The sequence below is a fragment of the Heliangelus exortis genome, chromosome 5 (genome assembly GCF_036169615.1).
Source record: "Heliangelus exortis chromosome 5, bHelExo1.hap1, whole genome shotgun sequence".
In the NCBI taxonomy this organism is placed as follows: domain Eukaryota; kingdom Metazoa; phylum Chordata; class Aves; order Apodiformes; family Trochilidae; genus Heliangelus; species Heliangelus exortis.
In genome coordinates this window covers 28,069,114-28,091,923 of record NC_092426.1, presented here as the reverse complement: position 1 = coordinate 28,091,923, position 22,810 = coordinate 28,069,114, and the positions used below count along the sequence as shown (strand labels likewise).

The following is a 22,810-nucleotide window of genomic DNA, read 5'->3' as shown; positions in this document are numbered from 1 at the left end:
TATGTTTCGATGCCTTTGTGTAGCTTGCATTATCATAACTGCTGGAGTTATTTTGCATGTGCTATGGGAGAAATACAAATAAAAATGGTTAGTTTTTAAATAAAAGTTTGGTTTGGCTTTGAAAAACACACAGGCACACACAGGTGAACTGTGAGAAAACCTAAGTTTTAAAGCTCTTATGAAAGCACTGCTCTCTAATTTGGGAAGAACTGCAAATGATACACTTATCATGTACAGCTATTGCTGAATTGTGTTGGATTTCAGAACCCTAGAAGTCCTTAGTAACAAGGCTGCACTATAAACAATGAACTACAAAACATCAGAAAGGCATGAGGTGAGCAAAAATAGTTAACAAAGATAACCTAGTGCAAAGAAGAGTTCTCAAAATGAATGGTAAATAGTTTAAAAAGTTGATTATGAAAGCCTATGCTTACTGCAATGCAAAAACGCAATTCTAATGTTTGAGCCCTGTATACTTTTTTTTTTTTTTTTTTTGGTCTTCTCAAGCTTTTTTTTCTGCAATTTTCTATAATCTTCTATGTTTTAATACTGGGAGGTTTTGATGTATGACTGGGACTATAGGAAAGAATCTTCAGTGAGTTTTATGCTGTTTTCACTTATTTAATTTTTCTAGTAAGGAAGTTATGTAGCCTAGCAAAAGCCAGGAGGAAAAAAACAAGCTATCACTTCACAATCTAAGACATATGAATCATGAGCCATTAATAATGACAATCAGCAGCAGGTTTTGTATTATTTATAGTGACTACTGTGAGAACACTGGAGTAGGATTTGTTCATGACATCTTCAAGATCTTGTATACAGCAATCCCTTCCATTTTCCTTGTGCTAGGGCCAGCTGGGATTACTCTTACTTGCACCATCAGTTGTTCTCTTCAGACAGTACCCAGAGCCTGTTGGCATCTCATCCTGTCACTGAACAGAAAACCTAAAGGAGCAATATCTAAATGGCACAGAAAGCCAAAAGAAGGGCCTCTGTTTACTGAAATTCTCCAATAAGGAGTTGGATTTATGCCCAGAGAATATTTATCTGAAAGAGCATATTTATGGGCTTTGCTGCAGTTCTGTTTAGTAACATGATGTGACACAGAGAGGGGCATTACATCTTCTGGTAAAACTTCACCTTATAAAAACATGAGGGAGCCCTAGTCACTTTCTTCCTGGAAGCAAAAACTTCTAGCACAGGTCTGCTCTGTCACCCATGTGCAAGTTTGTAGAAGACAGACAACACAGAACACAGTGAACAAGCACAAACAAGAAAATGGAGACCACCACTTCTGCAGAATATAGTGGTGTGTGTGTCTGTTTTATTCTAATAAATAAAACAAATGCTTTTCATTATCTTCCTTTCAAGAAATTTTCTGACTATTTTTATTCTGTTCCTCAAAAAATTTCTGGATTTTCTAACATAAAATTCTCATCAGGTTTATTTTTTATATTCTAGAGCTCCTCGTTTAGATAAAGAAATATGGCTTTCAGATGCATCATTCTCAAGGAAAACTGTGTTGCTAAAGGGAAATTATCTACTCTATTGGATGAGCAAACTACTTCAGATCAATGTTGTGCTCTGAAAACTGTTTTGATAAAAACTGTGAACAGAGTTTTGCTTCCCCATCTCTTTTTGTGCACTTTAATGAAACAAAACAGAGCTCCTGTTCCCACCTTCCATTCCCCTTTCTCAGGTTTCTTTGCAGTGTAATAGTACTGGGTATCTTTCCCCTTTCTATAGGGAGAATCCTTTATTTGCTACAGGGAATAGCATGTACGAACAGGGAAAAAATGTCTGGTGTGAAAGCTGTGCTGTCTTTTCTGAACATTTTGCCAGCTTGTTTATTTCATAGAGAGATCTCCAAGGTTAAACAATTTTAAATAAATTCAAAACATGATTTGATATTGGTTACTTCTCAAAGCTTACATAGTTTTAATTTGAAGAGTGGCCTCCGGGGTGAAAGGCCATTAAATAACCTAGTGATCCATGAAGACAGTAGGTAAAATGAAATTGTTTCTGGATTTGCATTTTTAATTTGTTGCAGCTAAAGAGTATTATTAAAGATCTTCCTCTTTGACATAAGATTCTTCTCTTTAATAAACTAGTTGGAATTTTTAGTACTGACAATCAACTTGATTCACCTTGAGCCCTGTCCTCCTCCTAAGCAAGTGGACAGTGAGCAGCTCTCTGGATGCTTGTGTGTTGCCTTCTATCTTCCACACATATCCTGTAAGACAGTCAGATCTTAAAGTAGGAAGGAGCTAGCTTCCCCCTTCCTTTTCTCCAAAAAATGCAGGCTTCATGTGCTCATCTGTAGTTAAAAAAAAAAAAAAAAAAACCAAAAAAAAACCCTGGAAAACACTTCCTTAAATATCTCACCTAGATTTTCACTTCTCTCAGTGCAACTATTGATGATAAATTATCTGAAAACTTCTCACTAATAAGAAGATGAACTATCCTAAGAAGCAATTATAAACCTAGTTGTACATGACATGATATATTTGAATGCAAATAAACAGCCTAAAGAATAGTCTTTCTGCTTTACACCATTAAGTGGATGACTGACAGAAGTGCCAATGTAAAAAGCATATATACCAGGAAAAGACTACTGTTTTCCATTTCTATCTTAACACTTTCAGAAGGAAAAGTCATGTTCCTTTACTATTTTTTAAATGAGTCACTGAAAAATCTAGACTAAAAGGGACCTCCAAAAACCACCTGTTCCAAACTGGTTTTGACATCAGGTCCTCCAAAAAAGGTCTTCAGGTCCATGTCAAAGAGAGCCTTGAATATTTTCAGTGAGTGAAGTGAGTATTTCTCTGGAGAACTTATTCCAATACTGAGGCATTAACATGCTAAATAACTTTTGGTAGAGGGGTGCACTGCTGACTCACGTTGAGCTTGCTACCCACCTGGACCTCCAGGTTCTTAGTTTGTAAAATACAAACCAAATGACAAAGAGTCACACATCAGGCTGAGTTGCTAATTCAGATTATTTTGTCCCATTTGAAAAAGCTTAAATTTGAAATTGGTCTGCTCTCAAGTGATGAATGAAATACTGTTCCCTGGAATATTAGCTAATTTTTTGGTTTGTCTGTTGTTATTGCTAAAAGGTTCTAAATTTATGGAATTTGCTAAATTATAGGAAGGGTTAGACAAAAAGTTATAGACCCACTGGAAATATAAATTAGAATATTTTCTGCCTTCCTTTCAATGTTTGAGTATAAACTGACTGACTACAAAATTTGGAAATAATTTTGCTTAGATCAAATTGTCAGAGACTACTAAGATCTCTGAAGTAGATGTTGTCCAACATTTAGAACAACACAAGAAATACTCTGCAGTAAAAAGGACAAAACAACCCTGTGTCCCTGTCTCCGGTTTAGTACGAAAAAAAACTTAGGCTTTGGAGATATTACTGTTCTTTTATTAGTATTGTTCTGAACTACAATGTATTTTTCTGTGTTGGCTGTGACTTTTATATAGCTTGTTGGGAAGTGATCTGTAACATGGATTTATATGGTAGTATAAAGCAACGTATAAAATAGTACAGTGTACAGAAGCATGCAGGATTCTTGTGGTTTCTTGTGACTGTGAGGGATGGACTCAGTGACTCTAAGATATATAATTCATATGCATTAGATGCCAAAGCAGTTCTGAAATGAATATTCACATGTGTGTGGACTTTTTGAGATTTCAGAAATAATAAGCAATTGAGTCATCTTTATCATTCTCAGCTTCAATTTTGAACTGTGATACAAATTCCAGCAACTTAGGTCATTCCTCTGTATTAATTTGGTGAGAACATGATTCACAGCAATTCTAACTCTTGCCTTCAATTTTGCAAAGAAAAAGTTTTCAGCCTCAAGATTACTTATGTTGCTTTTGAGTATATTGTAAGTTTTTTGTTTATTAAGGTTAAATACACAGTAATCCCACTTCCATTCGTGTTTGAACCACAAATGTGCAAATAGGGTTATATATATATATGAAAAAAAATCCTCTGAATAACTGTGGAAACACATAGCTACTTAGAGAAACAATAAAGGAGTTGTTGATGAGATGCCATAGAAGCTCAATTCTAATTTCACACAAGAATCTCCAAACATCACCATGAGAAAACATCCCTAAATACAGGTTGAATGGAAGATGACTATTGAAGCATTGCAAAGGACCACATTGCTGCAGTGAAAATAGCTATACTAGGTGAGTAATAATATCGAGAAGCAGCAAAAGCTACAGATAAGAAAGAGGGACTGGAAAAGACATGAAAAGATGAAAGCAAAACTATAGTCTTTTAGAAAGAAGAACCAGTGATTAATATTAGTATAGAAATTTCTGTTATTAACCATGGACCATAGACAAGTTTCCAGAAAAAATACTACAAACAAACAAACAAACAAACAAAAATTAAGCTTTTCCACCCCCAAAATAAAGAAATCACTATTGGTAACAAATAAAATTATTTTCACACTAATTTTCCAAATGAGTTTTTACTTTTATTTAAATCAACCTGGTGAACCAATTCATACTAAACAAAAGTAAGTCTAGAAGTAGGAGTTAAAACAAGCTGGACAGTTTTCATGATGCAGTTCACACTGGAAAATAGAGAAACAACAATTCTATTTTGTTTCTGGCAAGCAATATTCAATTCAGTGTTAGGAATTTTGTGATTAAACAGAGAAACAGCTTATTTGTTCCCTTGTAGGCCTAAAAAATCTTAACCGTTACATCCAAGCATTAAATTAGATTAAATGAAATAAAACCCAGAGAAACACTATGGAAGTTTTATGCAAGACACAGTAGCTGCAACCTGACAATTTGGTTGATCTTGAACCTTCTCCAAGGAAATGAGTCAGACTTTTCTGCAAAAATAGTTGGAGTGGATTTGTGAGGATAACCAGTACACACTAAGGCAGAAAGTGAGAACAAAAAAAAGAGTATCTTCTAAGTTGGTGATAAATTGTTATCCAATCTGTGGCTGTAGCTGTAAGCACCTGCAATGCTAAAATATGACTGGTTCCATAGTCCACTTAAAACCAACCCAAATAAAAAAAAATGAAACTGTCATAAACATATTGTCTTCACCTAAAACATTTTTTTTAGAAAAATAAGGTGCTTTACATAATATAGGTGGGTCTACCAAATCAATCAATAAACAGAAGACTATCATACAATTTGCACCAGAAAGGCATACTAGGACTTTGGATTTGTACCTACCTACGTGACATGGGGCTGAAAGCACTTATATTTCCATTAGACAATTTTTTTGTGATCACAAATTTTTCATTTCCATGTGACCTCCATTTCACCTCACTCTTTAATATTCCCACAATAAGTTATTCTTTAGCTTTCACCTATTTCATTTTTTAGTCTTTTTAAAGGTCTAATGTATTTTTATAAAACCACCACATTCTTACCTACCTCTTTTTTTTTAATAAACTCATCAGTTCTCTATAATCTTATATGCTAGCCTTTTGCAAACAGTAATATTTATTTATGCACACATATATATATTACTGCAACAAATATATTATTATTTTTGTACACTTCAGTATGTATGTATATATTTAGCGCCTGAGATGCTCACTATCTAGGTCTAACATACTTTTGGCAATTCAGACCTAGATTTACTCTTGTCAAGTTCACAATACTTTTTTCGAGATTAAGAGATGTGTTTGAGAGATTGATTAATGTCTTTGTTCTAAAAAGATCAAACCACAGCTATTTTCATCTCCGCACTATATTCAAACAGGTAAAACTCATTATCAGTTGTTGCCAGTTAAGAAGCCAGGATGCAAATGGAATTTGGAAACTATGATTTTAGGGGAACACACAGAATATTTTATAAATGTTTTTTAATCATTATTGTCCATTATTATTATGTATCATAACACAGTGGCCAATTTACACATATGAACATCATAAACCACGTCTTTGTAAATGTTAGAGGCTCTAGACAAGGTTGTGAAGACTTTACTAACCCCTCAGTTGGGAGGATCTTCATTTATATTAATGGAATTACACTAAACAGGAGGGAGGGAAAGACTTTTTATGCAGTGAGGAAAGCTGAATATTTTTCACTGAAGATAACTTTTCATGTGTTATGCATGCTCCTATTTTTCCATAACATCAGCTGTGGTGTGTTATGGCATAAATTATTTTCTGATGACTTTATGATGACAAACTTCACCTCGTACCTCCCTTGTCTCCAATATCTATGCTACCTCTGTGTCATTCTTGACAAAACTCTTCTCTAGAGAGCTCTTTAAAAAACTTCCAAGCCTTTAATCACTTCTGTTTCTCTTCTCAAACACCCAAGTGATTCGAATCTTTCTTTATGTACAGGGATGAAAAATGAATGCAGAATTCAACTGGGAAAACCATATCAATGCTAAGCTATATGATAGGATTGTCTTTCATATCTTACAATTATAAAAAAAAAGAGATCTTTTAATTTTATCACGTGCTCCATACTTTTGTAAAAGCCCTAAGTTTGACAGATCTTGGAAGTAGAAGAACTTTTTCTTTCAGTGAAAAGCCTCTTAAAAAAAATTAAATAAATAAAATTGTGGTTTATTAGAGCTGAACTTACCAACTAGAGAAAACTTTAAGTAGCTACACCAAAGAATCCAGTGAGATCCAAGACCAAAGCTAGACAAAAAATCAAGTATATGCAAACTAACACCCTACTAGCCATGGAGTCCTAATCTGGTTGAGAGATACACCCAAAACATATACTTAAATTTCTCTTTACATTATAAGAACCTGTCTCATAGCTACTTGGAAAGCAAGGTTTCAGTAACACTGTTCCTGTTAACATTCTATAAACATCAGTATTTCTAGACCTGAACTCCTGGAACTCCAGAATCCTATTTATGCCAGTTTTATCTAGAAGATGAAAACATTCCCAACGTTATGAAGAATTTCTATAAAATGAGCACAATAAATCTATTAACATCAACACAGGTCTTGTGTCTTTGCTTTTTAAAGCTAAAAACTCAAAATTGTACCTAATTAAAGCAAAAGGAAGAAAAAGATCCATTTCCTGTATTTTGTAAAACAATCACAGAAAAGTGTGCAGCTTTAGCTGTCACTGGCCATACTACTGAACTTGAAAATAGCTGCTGTGTATTCTTGTGATAAAGGTTACCATTTGCTTTAGGAATTCCTTTCTTCATGCTACTACCACGTCTGTCTTCTGAACACTGAAAGCTCCACTCTGTTTTTACATACTTTGTAATTTGAAGCCATACAAAGCCAAGTTTCTCATTTCAAAACCCATCAGCTCTCTATTCATTCACCTGCTACTGGGTTTTGGAGTATTCACTATGCACTTACAATTTCTCCCGTGTTGCTTTAGATCTTTTTCTAGTTTCTGCTTGTTTTGCCTTTTTGAATTTTCATGCAGAAATTAGCAACTGTTATAAACAAATGTCATCTTGTACCCTTTTCCATTTGGATTCATCACAGTTTCTTATAGTAATTCTTTAGTGATAATAATCTACTGGGTCGCTCTTGTAAAGCAAGTCTGCTTTTGTACCTTGAAAGAGTATTTATTAGTAAACAGCATGGAAATAATTTTCTACCACAGCACGCAGAGCTGAAGAGATCCTTCTTTCAAATTTCAGCATTCAGATTAGGACATAAACCAGAAGTGCACTTACCACTTTCATCACCTCTCCTCCTTTGGACAAGGAAATCAGAGTTAGGAGAATAGTGCTGGTCAAAGGTTGGACTGGAGGATCTTGAAGGTCTCTTCCACCAAAGACATTCTGTGATTCTGTAGTAGAAATCCATATTGTTTATTTATTTATTTATTCTGATAATGGCAGCCTCCTGTGAATAAGACACGCTGAATTATTCTGAAGGTGAATGGGTGCTGGGATAACTGCTTACTGACTTACTTTTTGCTACATGAGAAATTATATAATGCTGAGTTCTGAAGGAGTAAGCCTGAATATTTGCCTTAAGAGCTTTTAAAGAATTTTGAATAATTCTTTTTTTTTTTAAAGGAACTTTACATATGATCAGATTGGCAAAATGATTACAGATATATACGTATATATTTGGTGATAAATCAAAAAACAGCTTTTCACCTCTGCAGTGTATTTGGACAGCCTTAACTGCTACCTTAACTACTGGCTGAAGTATTATACTTACAAGGAGTAACCTACACAGGAAACCTTGCAGCTATATTCCTACCCTAAGTAACAGAAAAGGGCTTGAAAATGGCTCATGAGTTTACTCTTCCAGTATTGAATATTTAGGAAATATTTCATGTTTCCAAAATTATTTTGTACTTTTATGCCTGCTTGATAGTATTTTTTGAGAACAAAGGATGCACTGTGGACCCAAGAGCCAGAATAACTGCTATGTGGTCTCTAAGTCTGTATCTTGTCTCAGCACAGTCACCAGACACTGATACAACTGAAGAAATTTAATAAGTACTGCCCTTCTCAGACTCCAGTTTTCACTGATACAGCCATATGACTCATAATTTTCCAGGTAGTGAAAAGCTCCTAATAATTTCTAGCCAGTACTGAGTTAGAGATGTCATTAATGTATCAATTCCAGCGTACAGAAAACCAGGGTTTTTTTCAGTCAACTAAGCTGTTACAAATGAGTATGTGAAGGCTGACACAAACCTTTAGGGATATCCTGAAGTAATCTTGTAAAAATTCCCCATAATATCAATAAATATAAGGAAAAGACTTAGAACTGAGGTAACTGGGAAGAAGTCTCATGTCACAAAGATGCACTGACAGATGAATCTGAGTAAATCTGAAGACTACAAAAGAGGAACAGAAGCTCAAAGAGAAGCAGTGACACATTCTGCTTACTGAGGACACATTCATAATGTCTGAGCACACCTCTTCTTCAAAATGATCCTTTCTGAACTTACAAAAAGTAAAAAAAGATTACAGCCCCAGAAACATGGAAGAATATCAATGACTGCAACCAAGATTCTTAACCTGTCTGAATTTTTATGTCCTCTGAGTTTTCAAAAAGGAACCTCACTTATGTCAATAGTCTGCAGTCATCCTCTAGCTACTCTTTTGAGAAGACCTTGCCTTCTGCTTCCTTCAGCCAACAGGGTTAGACCATAGTCCCTTACAACAAACACATGGTGATCACTTATGGGTCAGTTGCTGAACTTACAGGGGGACAGTGGCAAACTTGCATATTGATCATCTATGACTGAAAAAGCAAAGAATTACTTAGCTGGAGTAGAAGCAGTTGAAATAAAAGCTTTTCATTAAAGAAAAAAAAAAAGACATTTACATAGATGTTGAATTCACCAGATGGCTATGCAATATTGTTAATATGAGACCAGCTAATTGTATGCATGCACAAAACTTCTGATTTAAGTAATGTGAATCACATCAAACCCATCCGGTATTCTTTGCTCAAACATTGAAATATCAAAACATATGTCCATCAGATTTGCCTTGGCTTCCTCATCTCTCTCATTTATAAAATCTAATATTAGACTCAGTATCTGTTCCATGGTCTCTCTTATCCTCTGATAAGACAGTTCTTAAAATTACCTAACATATACCTACCTCACTTTTAATTTACTAACAACAGCTTTAGGGTTTAAGGAAAGGAATTCCCAAAATATACAGGGAAAAGGAGCCAATTCAGGCATACTAATAAAATATTAGTACGTCAAGGTTTTCTCACTGTTTATGCAGTAATTCAGATTTTCCCTGCTATTCCAACAGGCTATTCTGAACATCTGTCAGATATTACAATCTAGAATTGATTTGTTAAAACCAGAAAAATTACGAACTATTGAAAACAAAATTATATTTAAGTTGAAAAATCCCAAAATATTTTACCTTCCCTGTGAATGCAATTTTCAGTTTTACTGTGAACTTCTATCAATATTTACAAACAAAAACTTGGATCAATAACATTTCTTAAGTATTTTGCACTGTAACTAAAGCGTAAATTATATTCTAGATATAAAATACTATACTACGAATTAACCTTTGTCAGAAAAAAACCCATGTAAAACAACTTATGTGAAAAACCTAGGCAGAACTAATTAAGCTAGTAAGATGACCTGGGGATAAAGAACATATATTTTCAAATATATATTCTGTATAATACATTTAGCAATCACTCTCGTTAGTTCTAATTTCTCTGAAGTTTACAATCATTTTGCTAGTTACCTGCCTATTCAGGTGTTCAAATTCCAAACAATGAGTCCCAAGTCCTTTCAAACTGCCCCATTAGACAAGACAGTTCATTTCCTTCTGGCTATATGCAGTTTCTTTGCAGATGTGAAGCCTTTTAGACATGTTCCAACAGAGGTAGCTGAAAGTTACCTGAAAGATGTATGAACAACATTACCATTTCTTTTTCTACCTAATATAGAAGTCATCGACAATTAGCTTTTCCTGAAGAGCTTAGCTCTCTCTTATCTGTGATGATAAGAGTTAATGCATTAGTTTCAGATCTGATCTCATCCTCTAAACTGACGAATGTTTTACTGTGTTTGGATTGCTTTACAGTCCATTCAGACTATGAAGACCCTATTTATCAGAACATGTGACTTTATTAGTCCCTTTAATAGCTTTATTATTGACTTAGTTATAAGTCAATAACGCCTTTTTCTTTCTTGTTTAGCTGATAAGCAATAGCACTAATCACATACTTTTAAGTTAAACTTAATGTGAAGAATACATTTTATCTGATATAAGCAGTTTTGAAATGGAATGCTTTTTTTAAAGACTATAAAATACATTATTGTATACAATATATATTATTGTATTAATTTGGGCTAACAGTAGTAAAACCAAAATTTCAGAAATTAAAAAGGACCTCTGTGTGAAGTCAGATGTTTACTGTACTACTACTGTATAATAGTAATACCACTGTTTACTGTATTAAATACTGCAATACAGTCAAGAATGCTTTCTGTTCATTTTCAAAGTCCTACAAATATGGCTCCAACACTTAATCTGTGGTGGGTTAACCTTAGCTCCCTGACAAGTGCCTACCAAGCTGCTTTCTCACTCTCCTCAGAAGGGCAGGGGAGAAAATAAGATGAAAAAGCTCATGGATCAAGACAGGGACATGGAGACCACTCAGCAATTTCCAGCAGAGGCAAAACAGTTATCTTGGGGAAGAATAATTTAATTTATCACAAATTAAAAGTAGAATAGGATAGTTAGAAAAACAAAAACAAACACAAACAAACACTAAATACAGCTTTGTGCAAAGGCTTGCGTTCAATTCCAAGCTATAGTACTCTTTTTTAATGGACAGAACAAATTTAGCCATAGAGATAGAAGAAAGTTTTCATCAGAGCAGAGAGGCTACCTAGAAAAGCTGCAAAAGAGCAGAAAAAAAAAGAAAAAAAGTTTTCAAAATGGAGCTCATTAGGATTCTGAGAGGAAGTTCATAAAGCACTTGCTGACATCATGAGACTGAACAACTTCTCTTTGTGTGCTGTTCTGCATCTTTAATGTGAATCACACAGTTTACACATATACCTGTTGAGTAAAGATGGCATGAATAGCTGGGGAGGCTGTCTGGTTAGTCTGAAAAATGAAACTTAAGCTAACCAAAACTTAAATCTAGGAGTTGGTCTCGAACAGGTTTCAAATTTCTGTGTACGTGATGAGCAAGAATGAAGGAAATTCCTGGTAACTCTGGAAGCACAGTTTATGATAATACTTACACTACATGAACTGGCATTCCCACCTCCCTGCCATTCCCAGAGGCAAACTAGCCTTTTCCTGCTCACATAATCCTGAGGTGAACCAAACTTGAGAATGTGATCCGAGTTAAAATCAATTTAGAAAAAAAAAGGTGTTTTACCTCTGATTGGTTCCCCGGTGTAGTTCAATGAGCAGCAATGCAAACATTTCTGCTAGCCCAAGGAAGGAAGAAAGGTGGGATGAGAATAAGTTGCCAGGCAGAGAAGGAGGTCAGGACTGCTACTTAAGGCAGCCAGTGTTAGCTGACAGTGTACTTGAAACTGCAGGTTAAAGTGTTTCATATTTGCATTTTCTTCATCAAAAGTAAATCTTCATGTTTTGCTCTTAATTCTATTTCCTGATAAAGGACTACTGTATGAATCTTTATTTATGAATACTTAAAAAAATATCAGCCAGATGTTCAGCTTTCTTGAAATGAACAACAAGGTTTATTAATGCAAACAAACGTGGGGTCCGTATTTAAACAAGGGGGGTGGACAATGAAAAAAAGCCCATATGAATACAAAGAAAGCTGATTAAAATGATCGTGCTTCATCAGTTCAGACCAACAATCCCCATATAGCCTGGTTTGTAGCTTTTAGCAGCTCCTGTCATTTAACATTGTGGAAAATTGCCTCTCATGAAGCACTGTATTTTTTAAGGTATTAATGTGATATTTGAATAGGTCTGCAGGGCACCATGCATGCACAGCTGCTAAGACATGAAAACTGGCTGCCCAAGAGTGAATCAGTATTTTGATCTCCACCAGTTATAACTTTTAAAGGGGTGATGCTTCTACGTAAGATTCAATTTATGTAGCCGTATCAAAACCGCTTTCTGTTGGAAAGCCAGTCGATTGAATGTACAGCCTTGAATTCATAGAATGACTGCTGCACTGCAGGTGACATTAATTTGATACCTGAAAAGGAGTAAATATACAGCAAATACTGCATTTCATTCATACAATGGTGTGAAACAGCAGTTGAAATGAGGTAAGGATGCAGCAATGTGTCTACTAGAACTATTTGCTACCCTGTGACAAAATCACTTACACAGCAAAGAAATCGCCTACTTTTTTTCTCACATTCATGGATCACGGACTCCAATTAGATACAAATAGCTACAAATATTTTGCAGGTAAGCTCACTTCATAGGTATTGCTTAAGAGAGCAAATTGAAGAAATCAATTCCAGGTGACCAGCTGATTGTTCTGATTGTTTTGAGTGGCAGTAGTAAGAGAAAACAGTATTTGCTCAACTGCAGCAACAGAGAACATTACAGAATTCCGGGTTTAGAAGGCAGTAAGCTGTGATGCTTTGTTATAGCTGTCAACAATTTGCTGCATTGCAGGCTAATGGTAGTGGTTTAGGACAACAGCGTTATCAGTAATGCTCAAAGACTCGGCCACTAACCAGAACACTCAGGTTATAAATAAGGTATTAACTAAGCACCTGGGAGTATGTAAATTTAAAAAATACCTTCTGTTAATTCTGAATATTAGTAGACATCTGCCAAATCTTTACCTCTGCTATAATAGCAACATAAAATGAGAAGATGATTGCTTATGCAGCAACCTCCTCAGAGAACTGTTTGTATCATGTTGGACAGATGAATGCAACAAAGAAAGAGTAGACACCTATTTCTGCTCCCCATTTTATACATGCATAGAGAAATACTGATACAAAAGCACACGTGTTTTCTCTAATAACCCCAAATACCCCTGGTGCCTGATACCTTTTTGAAGCTTGCTTTTCAGTATTTCACGTGTTTCATTAGATTAGGAAAAAAATCCATAAATAATAACAAATAATATCAGGGGTTTTTTCCTGACTGAAAACATCAACTACTTTGATTCATCCAGTGATATTCAGCGAGATACTGTCTCCTTCCCAGTAAAATTTTTGATAGCTATCCAGCAGTGAATAGAGATTTCAAGAACAAACACATGCAGGCACAGAAAATCACAGCATAACTTTATGTTATTAAAGCTGAAAAGAATCCTCCTGCTTAAAAGGCATCTCCTCTGTGTTCTTTACTTACATATGGATCTCCCTGAAACTGTTTCTTTTCCCAGTATTTTAGGTGAACCACAATTAATCTTTTGAGGCAGAGGTTCCCAAAAGTGCACCAACATTTCTCTAAATCCAACAGGTCCTTTGTAGCATTATAGGAGACCCAGCTGTGTTCTTAGGGTCCCATCACTAAACTTAATTATTCAGTTTTCCACAGCCAGATTGTGCACATTGACTTTTACCTCTGGGACACAAACCTGAAAATACCATTCATATAAAGTTCTAGGACAATAAAAGGTGATGGGAAGAGTCATGTAAAGAATCTCTCTTTTTGTTTTCAAACTGAAACTTTCTATATCAAACATCCTAGACAACTGCAATGCTTCTGCTTTTCCAAACTGGTTAAATAAAACATTAGGGAAAATACTTCTTTTCACCTCACCTGTGGGCCTGAGCAACCCTCCCTAAATTCCTGAGCAAAGCAGGAGAAAAGGCTCTTCAGAGGATTTAAACATTTTTTTTCATATATACTAGCTAAAACCAAGGGTAGGGTCCACACTTGTGAAGCAGAAATACCTTATGCTCATCTGTTCTGTGACCCAGAATATGGAAACAGACTCTGCTAGATCCTTACTTGAAATTGTGCCAGAACCAAGTAACAAATAAGGCCTTTTGACAGCTTTTCTGAGCCTCCATTTCAGGAATATTTGATTCTCTAACAGAGATCGTTATCTCTGGATCACAAGTTACTGATGAGATTTTAAGAAGGTAAAAACAAATGCTGATGCCTAAACTGTGTAATGATTCCTTCCCTTGAGCTTCCAACTCCACAGCAATGCTGCCTCCAAACATTGAAAGCATAATTATTGCCCCCATCATCACAACCTAGCAAACAATAAAGTATAACTATGAATCATACACCATCCTTTCAGTTAACAATATCTTCATTACAAATCTATGTAACAACTAGAATCAAAATAGACATCATATTCTAGAAGTAGTACTTCTGTGTCTCTTTGAAAAATGAGGCCTGCAACAATAAAATAAAAAAAATTAAAAAAAAAAGGAAAAGAACTCTGAGCACTGCTTAAGAAGCAGTATGGGACAGAAGCTAAACCTTCAGTCTAGCTCTTCAAACAACTAATGATGTCCTGGATAGTACACACCCTTTTTCTTTTTAGATAATATAACATTTAGTGCAGGAGAGGCTATTTTTAACTTTCTCCAAGGAGAGCAATCAGTCCAAAGAAATACTTATTCTTGGGTTAGTCAGAAGTCTGCTCCAAATTCAAGAATTTGCCTTGTTATTGCTTGGCTAATTTGAATCAAGGCAACATGCTCACAGATGAATTAGCTCACTAACAAGGCTCAGACATGAAAAAAGAGAAAAATAAAATCTTTCTTTCGAGGAAATTTTTCAAAGTTACTTATTTCAAAATAGTTTATTTCAAAATTATTTCTTTCAAGTTTACTCAAGGGTCCAAATAAGGAAACTGATATTCACTCACGTGTCCTACAGTTAACTTACTGTACACAACATTCTGTGCTGTTTCTTCTGGGAGAAGCAACACAACACGGAGGTGATCTTGATAATATTTTACTCAAAGAAGAAAAAACACCAACTGATTATAGTCCCTTCCTTACTGCATTTCCTCCTCCATTTGTGTTGTCAAGGGAGCTCACATCAAGCAAGTGTCAGTTTTAGCTCCTAACAGGTGAGAGATGCTCTCTGTTATTCCCCTGCTGTCCTCCCAGAGGAAGCCCAAAAGGGGAATAAGGGAGAGAGACTTGAAGGTTGGAAAAAACTGGAATAGGTTTAATGAAGTAGTAATAGTAATGAAGGTGAACTACAAATACAAATACGTGAACACAGAACACACACTCCTCGGTTGGTCATTACTTGGCACACAGACCCCAATCCAACCAGCACATCAGCCAAAAAACCCAAAGAGGGCTCCCTTAGAAACCATTTGATACTATGGGAAGGACTACTGTGGGAAGGACTACTGGATTGGTCCATTTGGGTCAGCCTACCCAGCCCCAAGGGTTTGTCCAGACAGAACATCTCAGATCAGTAAAGCCATGGGCAATTTTTATTATTGTCCTCTCAAACCAGGACAAGATGCATAAACTTGATGAGCTCATAACCATGGACACCAAGGGGGATGGCTCAGAAAAGCAACAAGGTGTTTTATATATATATATATATATATATATATATATATATATATATATCTCCTTGGGAAAAATACACCAGACATTTTATATTTAGTGTCTATTCAACAATGAAGGTGATTCTGTAGAATAAATTCCAAACAAAAACCCAGTAACACAGCTTCTGAGGTGTATCATAAATCACCACTAGATTCTTCAAGACACACTGTAAAGAAACAAACTTCAGAACCTACAAAGGCTATCACCACCATTTGCTATTTGCTGCCATATTTTCTTTCTAAATGGGATTTTTTTTTTCTCCAGGAACTGCTCTCTTCTTGAATTTTATAATAGTGTTTAGTGGTGAATATGACATTCATTTTTAGCAAGCAATTTTCAGATTCAATCTCATCTATGATGTAATATTTTCATGCTTGTATTGCCAATTTACTTGTCCAAGGTAGAAAAAAAATCAAGAATATAAATCGAAACTGGCATACATATTTTAATTCAAAACTTATGCCATTAATGCAGATGCAGATTTTTCAATCCAATCTTTACCCTCAAGGTCTTCTTAGGTTTTCTGCCCTCTACTGAAGCAAAAGCAGTGATTTTTCTTGTATCTGAGCAAATATGCAGGGAATGTGTGAAACCTTGGCTTTTGCTGTGTTGTAAGACAGAAGGATGTTGAAATCAAAGAGATGCATTGTTTCCCCTCATTGTTAGACCTAATAATTTTCTTAAATTCTTCTTGAGCTATTGGTCTTAGAGACAGCTGCTGTAAGGTAGCCTGCCCCATTTCAGATTAACAAACTTCAATGCCACTGTGGAAGTTGGCACCTACTGGGAGAACTGATGCTAAGTGTTAGGTCATAGGTTTCTCAATCAGGCCTGGAAGCTGATATGGCCAATTTACATCTCTGACTACAAGGCCTCAGAGAGAAAAGGAAAGCTTTCATCATAAACTTTTGATAATTTGTGGAGTGCAAACCTATGTCTTCAGCTGATTTAGATACTGCTACGGAAATCTGATTCTTGTGAGGTTACAGTCTCACCTTTTTGAGACGAGTTTAAAATCCACAAACTTTAAATTTGCTGAAATAAAGTCATCATCACAAATATGCATTAATAAAATACTGTAAAAATGGTGCTAGAGATTCAGAATAGCCATTCCACAAAGTAAAACAAGGAAGTGGTTAGTAGTATTAGTATTAGGGACAGTTATAAATGTGAATACTGGTATCAGAAACCCCCCAATTTTCTTTTCTAAGTTTGAAAAAAATAACATCAAATCTAATCTGATCAAATACTTGATTTCTCTTTTGCTTTAAACATGTAAAAATCTATGAAAGTGTTAATTATCATTTAACTTTCTACTTCATTTGAGCATTCTGCAAACCTTATAAAGGGCATGGGGACTTAATTGGTCCAGTGAGGTTCAGGGACACATTTCCTGGCTCAATTTGTCCAGCTCAGCTGGTATCAGGGGAACAAAAATCTCCCACAACTGGAAGGCATGTGGATATCCAAATTAGTTCCTCTACCTCTCTTTCATAACCTCGGTATAAGGGACACTTCAAGGTTGGGGGAGATTATGAGCAGAGGAAAAGCCAGATGACATGCTTCAGTGATACTTCAATGATGTATGTTCCCTAGTGAGCTGGAATGATTCAAATGAAAGTTTGTTTGAATTTGTTAAAAATTGACCTTAGAAACTGAAACAAATTACAGAACATTTCCCATTAGACTTACTTCTTGGATTTCTTATTTTTAATTATCCTTTATTTCAGCAGTATTGAGAGTCTCTTCATTGCTTATGACCCTGCTATACAAAGGAGAATGTTTGTCCTTTTACTGCAGGCCTGTAAATTCTGCTATTTTATGTTCACGAAATTCAGTTGACAATGAAGAAGTTCAGAAAAATTCTACCCAAAATGAAGGACTGCATTTTGTTGCTTTGAAATAAATGGGTTACATGGAAGCTTGCAAAAACTCACATGAACGTGAAAAATAAGCAAATAAGTATATCTTACTCTGATGTTCCTAATACAAATCGTTCTGGTTAAATTGCTATTTGAAATTATTTTTTCCTAATTCCATGGCAAATGCGCAAGCAGAAGGCATTGCATTATTTATATGCAAACAAGATTTGTTTAGTGATCAGCTCCACTGGGCCTCAGGTAAGCACTTTAAAATGTACTGCTGCCTTAAAAAACATTCCAGTTGTTCCTTAAGTATATGATTAGATTCTGAACTGATCTTCAGTGTATAAATCAAGATTTCTTGAAAACAAGCCCAGTAGGCACTGCTTACCATTACAAGAAATTCAGAATTAAAAATCTCCACAGCAGCCACCAGAAATAAAACTGCACAATGGCAACTTCTGGCACAACTAAGAGAAGAACAAGTATTCCAGTTTTCAAACACTGATGGGGCCTCATGTCATCTCTCCCACCCCCCCCTCCATCTAATAAAAAGTAATGCTCAGGGGTTTTGTGCGGTTTTTTTTAAGTAAACAAAAAATAAATACTTGAAATTAAGCACAAATAACGTTTATGGAAAGGCAGTTGTCACGGCTTCGAGGTTTGGGCAGACCAAAAAACGAAGAGGACAGAATTGTTCTCTATTCCCACCACCATTTCCATCCCCTCTCCCTTCACTCTGCCAAGAGACGATAAAAGGGGAATAAGGACCAGAAACTTGAAGTTGGAAATTAAAACTGAAAGAGGTTTACTAGAACAGGAGGAGAAAGCAGTAACGCGTGGATAAGGAACAAATACCCAAACACATACAAATATAGACACAACCCGACCTCGATGCTGGCAGGGACAGGTGCCTGAGGGCCCGGGGCGGCAAGGCCGACTCAGGAGAGGGCTCCATGGCCCTGCCCAGCACCCGATGGATGCGGATTCTGGAGAGCAGGTGCCGGGCTGGCGCTGAGGGAGCGCAGGAGCAGCAGCGCAGCCAGGAGCGGGCGGAGGAGCGCGGGACTTCCGGTCTGCCGGGCACTGAGAGCGGAGGGGCAGGGGGGCAATGGGGAGCCCTTGGAGTGCCGCCTCTATCAGACTCCGAACCCCTCCTGCTTTAGTTCCTCGCAGTCAAACAACGACATAAGTTAATATGAAATTAAAAGGACTTTCTTTCTTTTCTTTTCTTTTTTTTTTTTTTCCCCAAGCAGGACATCAATATTGTTCTCAAATTTTATATCTATTTCAGAAGTGTAAGACATAGACAAACCCAAAGTAAACCTAGAGCAATAGTAGCAGTAGAATCAAAATAAAAAAGTATCCTAGTGACCCTGCCTTTTCTGAAGTTTGGAAAAACTTGACTCAGTCATCGTATCTTTGGATATAAAAGCTGCTGTGTTTGCACTATGGTCACATAGGATACATTCAAAAGGTATCAGGTGCCTTCAAAACCTTGTGGGCAGCCAGGCTGATTCAGTTTGGCCAAGAGTACAGTAGAGGGGCTGGGGCAACATACCAGTGGTAACCTGTTACTCCTGATGTACACAGTGTGTGAACACTGAGAGATGGGGATGTCAGACACTGCATCATGGTATCTTGGGTGTTGGAAGGGACCTCTGAACCAGTCCAACCCCACTGCTGAAGCAAGTGGCACAGGTTTGTGTGCAGTCAGGTTTTGAATGTCTCCACAGAAATACACTCCACAACCTTTGGGCAGCCTGTTCCAGTGCTCTGTCACCTTCAAAGTAAAAAAGATTTTCCTCGTGTTGAGATGGAACTTCCTGTGTCCCAGATTCTGCTGTTGCCCCTTGTCCTGTCATTGTACACCACTGAGAAGAATCTGGCCCTAACTTCCTGACCCTGTAGATCTTTATATGTGTTAGTAGGATCCTATCTCAGTCTTCTACAGGCTAGAAAAAGCCCAAACAGGTCCCTCAGCCTTCTTTTCCATTACATGCTTAGAGATGATACTCAGAATGAGTTATTCTACCACTTTACCTCCAGCATGGATATAAGGCTGACTGGTCTGTAGTTTCCTGGATCCTCCCTCTTGCCTTTCTTAAAGACTGGAATCACACTGGCTTTCTTCCAGTCCTCAGACACTCTGTTCTCCATGATCTTTCAAAGATAAAGGAGAGGGGCTTATCAGTGATAGCTGCCAGGTCCATGAGCATGTGTGGGTGCACCCGATCAGGACCCATGGATTTGTGGGTGTCCAGTTTACCTAAGTGATTACTCACACAAACCTTGACCAAAGAAAAGTCTTACTTTCTCTAGACCTTCCCTCCTACCTCCGTTCTCCACTGTAGCCAGGAACATCAGAGGCTGAACAGACAGTTGAAAAGAGAAGAAACTACATACCAAGTCCAGGATGTGGAAAAAAACCAGAAAACAAAACAAGACAAAACAAAAACCAAAAAAACAAAAAAAACCAAGAAAGAAACAAACAAAAACGAAAAAACAAAACAACAAAAAAAACCACCTTGACCAGACATAGCAGTTGAATAAAAAGACAAGGAATTAATTTCATAGATATCTTCTGTGTTAAAAGGTAGTTAAAAACATCACTTGGAAGAGAAACCACGGAGAAATTATGATAAGGGAAGAAGGACAAGATAGGCACTCTGGCTACTGCCAAAGGAAATAACAGAGCTTCTGGGAGATGGCAAGGTGTCAGGAATATTTTTTCACAGGCATTCTGCTGCTTAGCGATCAAGCTTTGCTTGGAAAAGATATCACCTGTGCTCTCTGAAATACCTGGCTGTTTATGGGACAATTCAGGTCTATACAGATATTTTTTATTTAAGTATTTAATGAAATAAAATGCAAAGATGGCAAAATATTAACTTTTATTCTTCCCAGACAATGTGTGTGTGCCTGTATATGTATGTATGTGAGTATGCATATTTAGACAAGAGAACCAATTGTTTTGAAATCTGCTTTAATCAAGCAAACCTAACCAAGATTCTTGATTATCAAGGAAAACTCAAATGGAATCTCATTCTCATGATATGGGTATTGGGAACAGTTCAAGGTAGAACCATGCTCAAGAAATTTTTTGGAATGGAATTTTTTGGAATTTAACTGCCAATATATCTGATGCTGGGGGTATTATATTTGATAACTGGGGGTTATTTCTTTTTTCAACAGCCCCTTCACCTTCATACAAGCAGAGTTCTGCAAGTCTCCAAACATCCTGTTAAAGTTCTAGAGGGTGTGAAGCTTTAGTGTGGCACTTTTTGCCCTCCAGAGAGTGGAAACAATTAAGATGACCTGCATAGTTCCCAGATGAATTAACAGAGATTCGGTCTAATTAAATCACAGTCCTTGCACCTTGTCTTTCCTTTCATGTCTGGGACAAAACTTACCTCTTGTCTATTTTGTGCATTTCCTTGAAGGGTAAGAGTTCTACTACATTTTAATGGCTACTTTCTGCAAACTTTGCCTGTGAGTTTTTGTGTATCTCTGTCGTTCCTCTTTTACTGAGCCAGTCAAAAGATATGTACCTTGTAATGAAAGATGTGCCCTTTGAGTGATTTCACAGGAACACCATCCTTTATCATGATGTTTTGTTAGGGTGCAATTGTGGGCAAGATGGAGCATAGCCATACTGATTCCAGTGTCCTTGCTACCCAGGGGCTGCTTTCAGAGTGCTAAAGAGATGAAAGAGGCAATCAAGAAAGAGATTCCATTTCACTCTCTAGTGAAGGAACATTCAGCTTGTTTTTGTGCAGTCTGCTTCTGATGACTGCTGACACATGAATAAGAGAGACCGTAAGGCAAGTCCACATCCTCTCATAAGATGTAACAAAGGCCACAAGGCTGGCTCACTTTTTTCTTACTATCTGACTTCGTTTCACTGACATTCAAAGTAAAACACCTCATAAGAGCAAGATGTGGTACAAAAAAAGAAAATAAAAAAAAAAAAATAGAACTAAGCCAGGAGGGAAAGCTCCTCATAAAAGAGGAGGTACAGGAACTTGGCAGGGTTATAGACAGCTGCATTTTTGTCCTGCTTGCTTAATAGTGTAAACAACTCTTGTTGGTTAGCTTTGTATGTGACCATTCAGGAAACCCTCTATATAGACAATGTATCTTGTCAACCATTTCCTGTGTGTGTAAAATGTAATTCGTCACCCTGTGCTGCCTTGGCAGCAGCCTTGTAAAGAACACCCTGAATTAATGAATATTTCATAAAGATGTGATTTATTAGCATTCCTTTGCCTTTGCTTTGGTAAAGATTCATCCTTCAAAAGCTGAGCACAGAAAAGTTACCTGCAGGTATAGAAAGTATACTGCACCCCCTGAAGACACAACCAGTATTTCTTAATAACATTTGGGCCATATAGACTATAGAAGAGATATTTAGTCAATTTTGTATTATTATTTTAGGTGTTACAGAAACGCAGAACTATTATACTTTTGGCTGTCAGAATCTTGAGCTATCACAAAAAAAACCAAAAACAAACAAACAAACAAAAAATTTACAAACCAGGAATTTTTCAGTTTCATATATTTTTATGAACATACAGCAAAATAGGTCACAGCATAGTGCAAGTACCTCTGGGTCTTCTGAGCTACCTACATTTCCATACTGCAATAGAGCAGTTTTCCTTGCCAGAACCTATCAGCAGCAAATCTATCACATGCACAAATTATTAAGCTGCATGCACCTGTGCTTTTATCCTAGCTGCTAGTGCCTTTGGGTACCATCTAGTACAATAACAGCTGTAATGAGTGTTCTTTTCCTATGATTACAAATATGTATTGTGTTCAGTTAATATACATAGTCCTGCATTATACTCAAAGATGTGTTTCTGAGAACTTGAAGACTGACACAAGTTGCAATACAGGTGTGTGGTTTTAGTATTTCAGGCAGCTAGTGCTCTCTTTTGGTGGTGTAAAATCACATTTCAACTGTATTTAATGCATCTCACTGTGTCAAGAGGTACTTGCA

At 36.5% G+C, this 22,810-nt stretch overlaps 1 long non-coding RNA gene across 1 annotated transcript; it reads right to left on the bottom strand.

Annotated features, from left to right (window-relative positions):
• Positions 1–489: 489 nt before the first annotated feature.
• Positions 490–18,876, bottom strand: LOC139797210 (uncharacterized). The gene is made up of 3 exons (XR_011726349.1): positions 18,699–18,876; positions 7,674–7,789; positions 490–2,317 (listed from the first exon to the last, which is right to left on the bottom strand). It is a non-coding gene; the product is annotated as an uncharacterized lncRNA (long non-coding RNA).
• Positions 18,877–22,810: the final 3,934 nt, after the last annotated feature.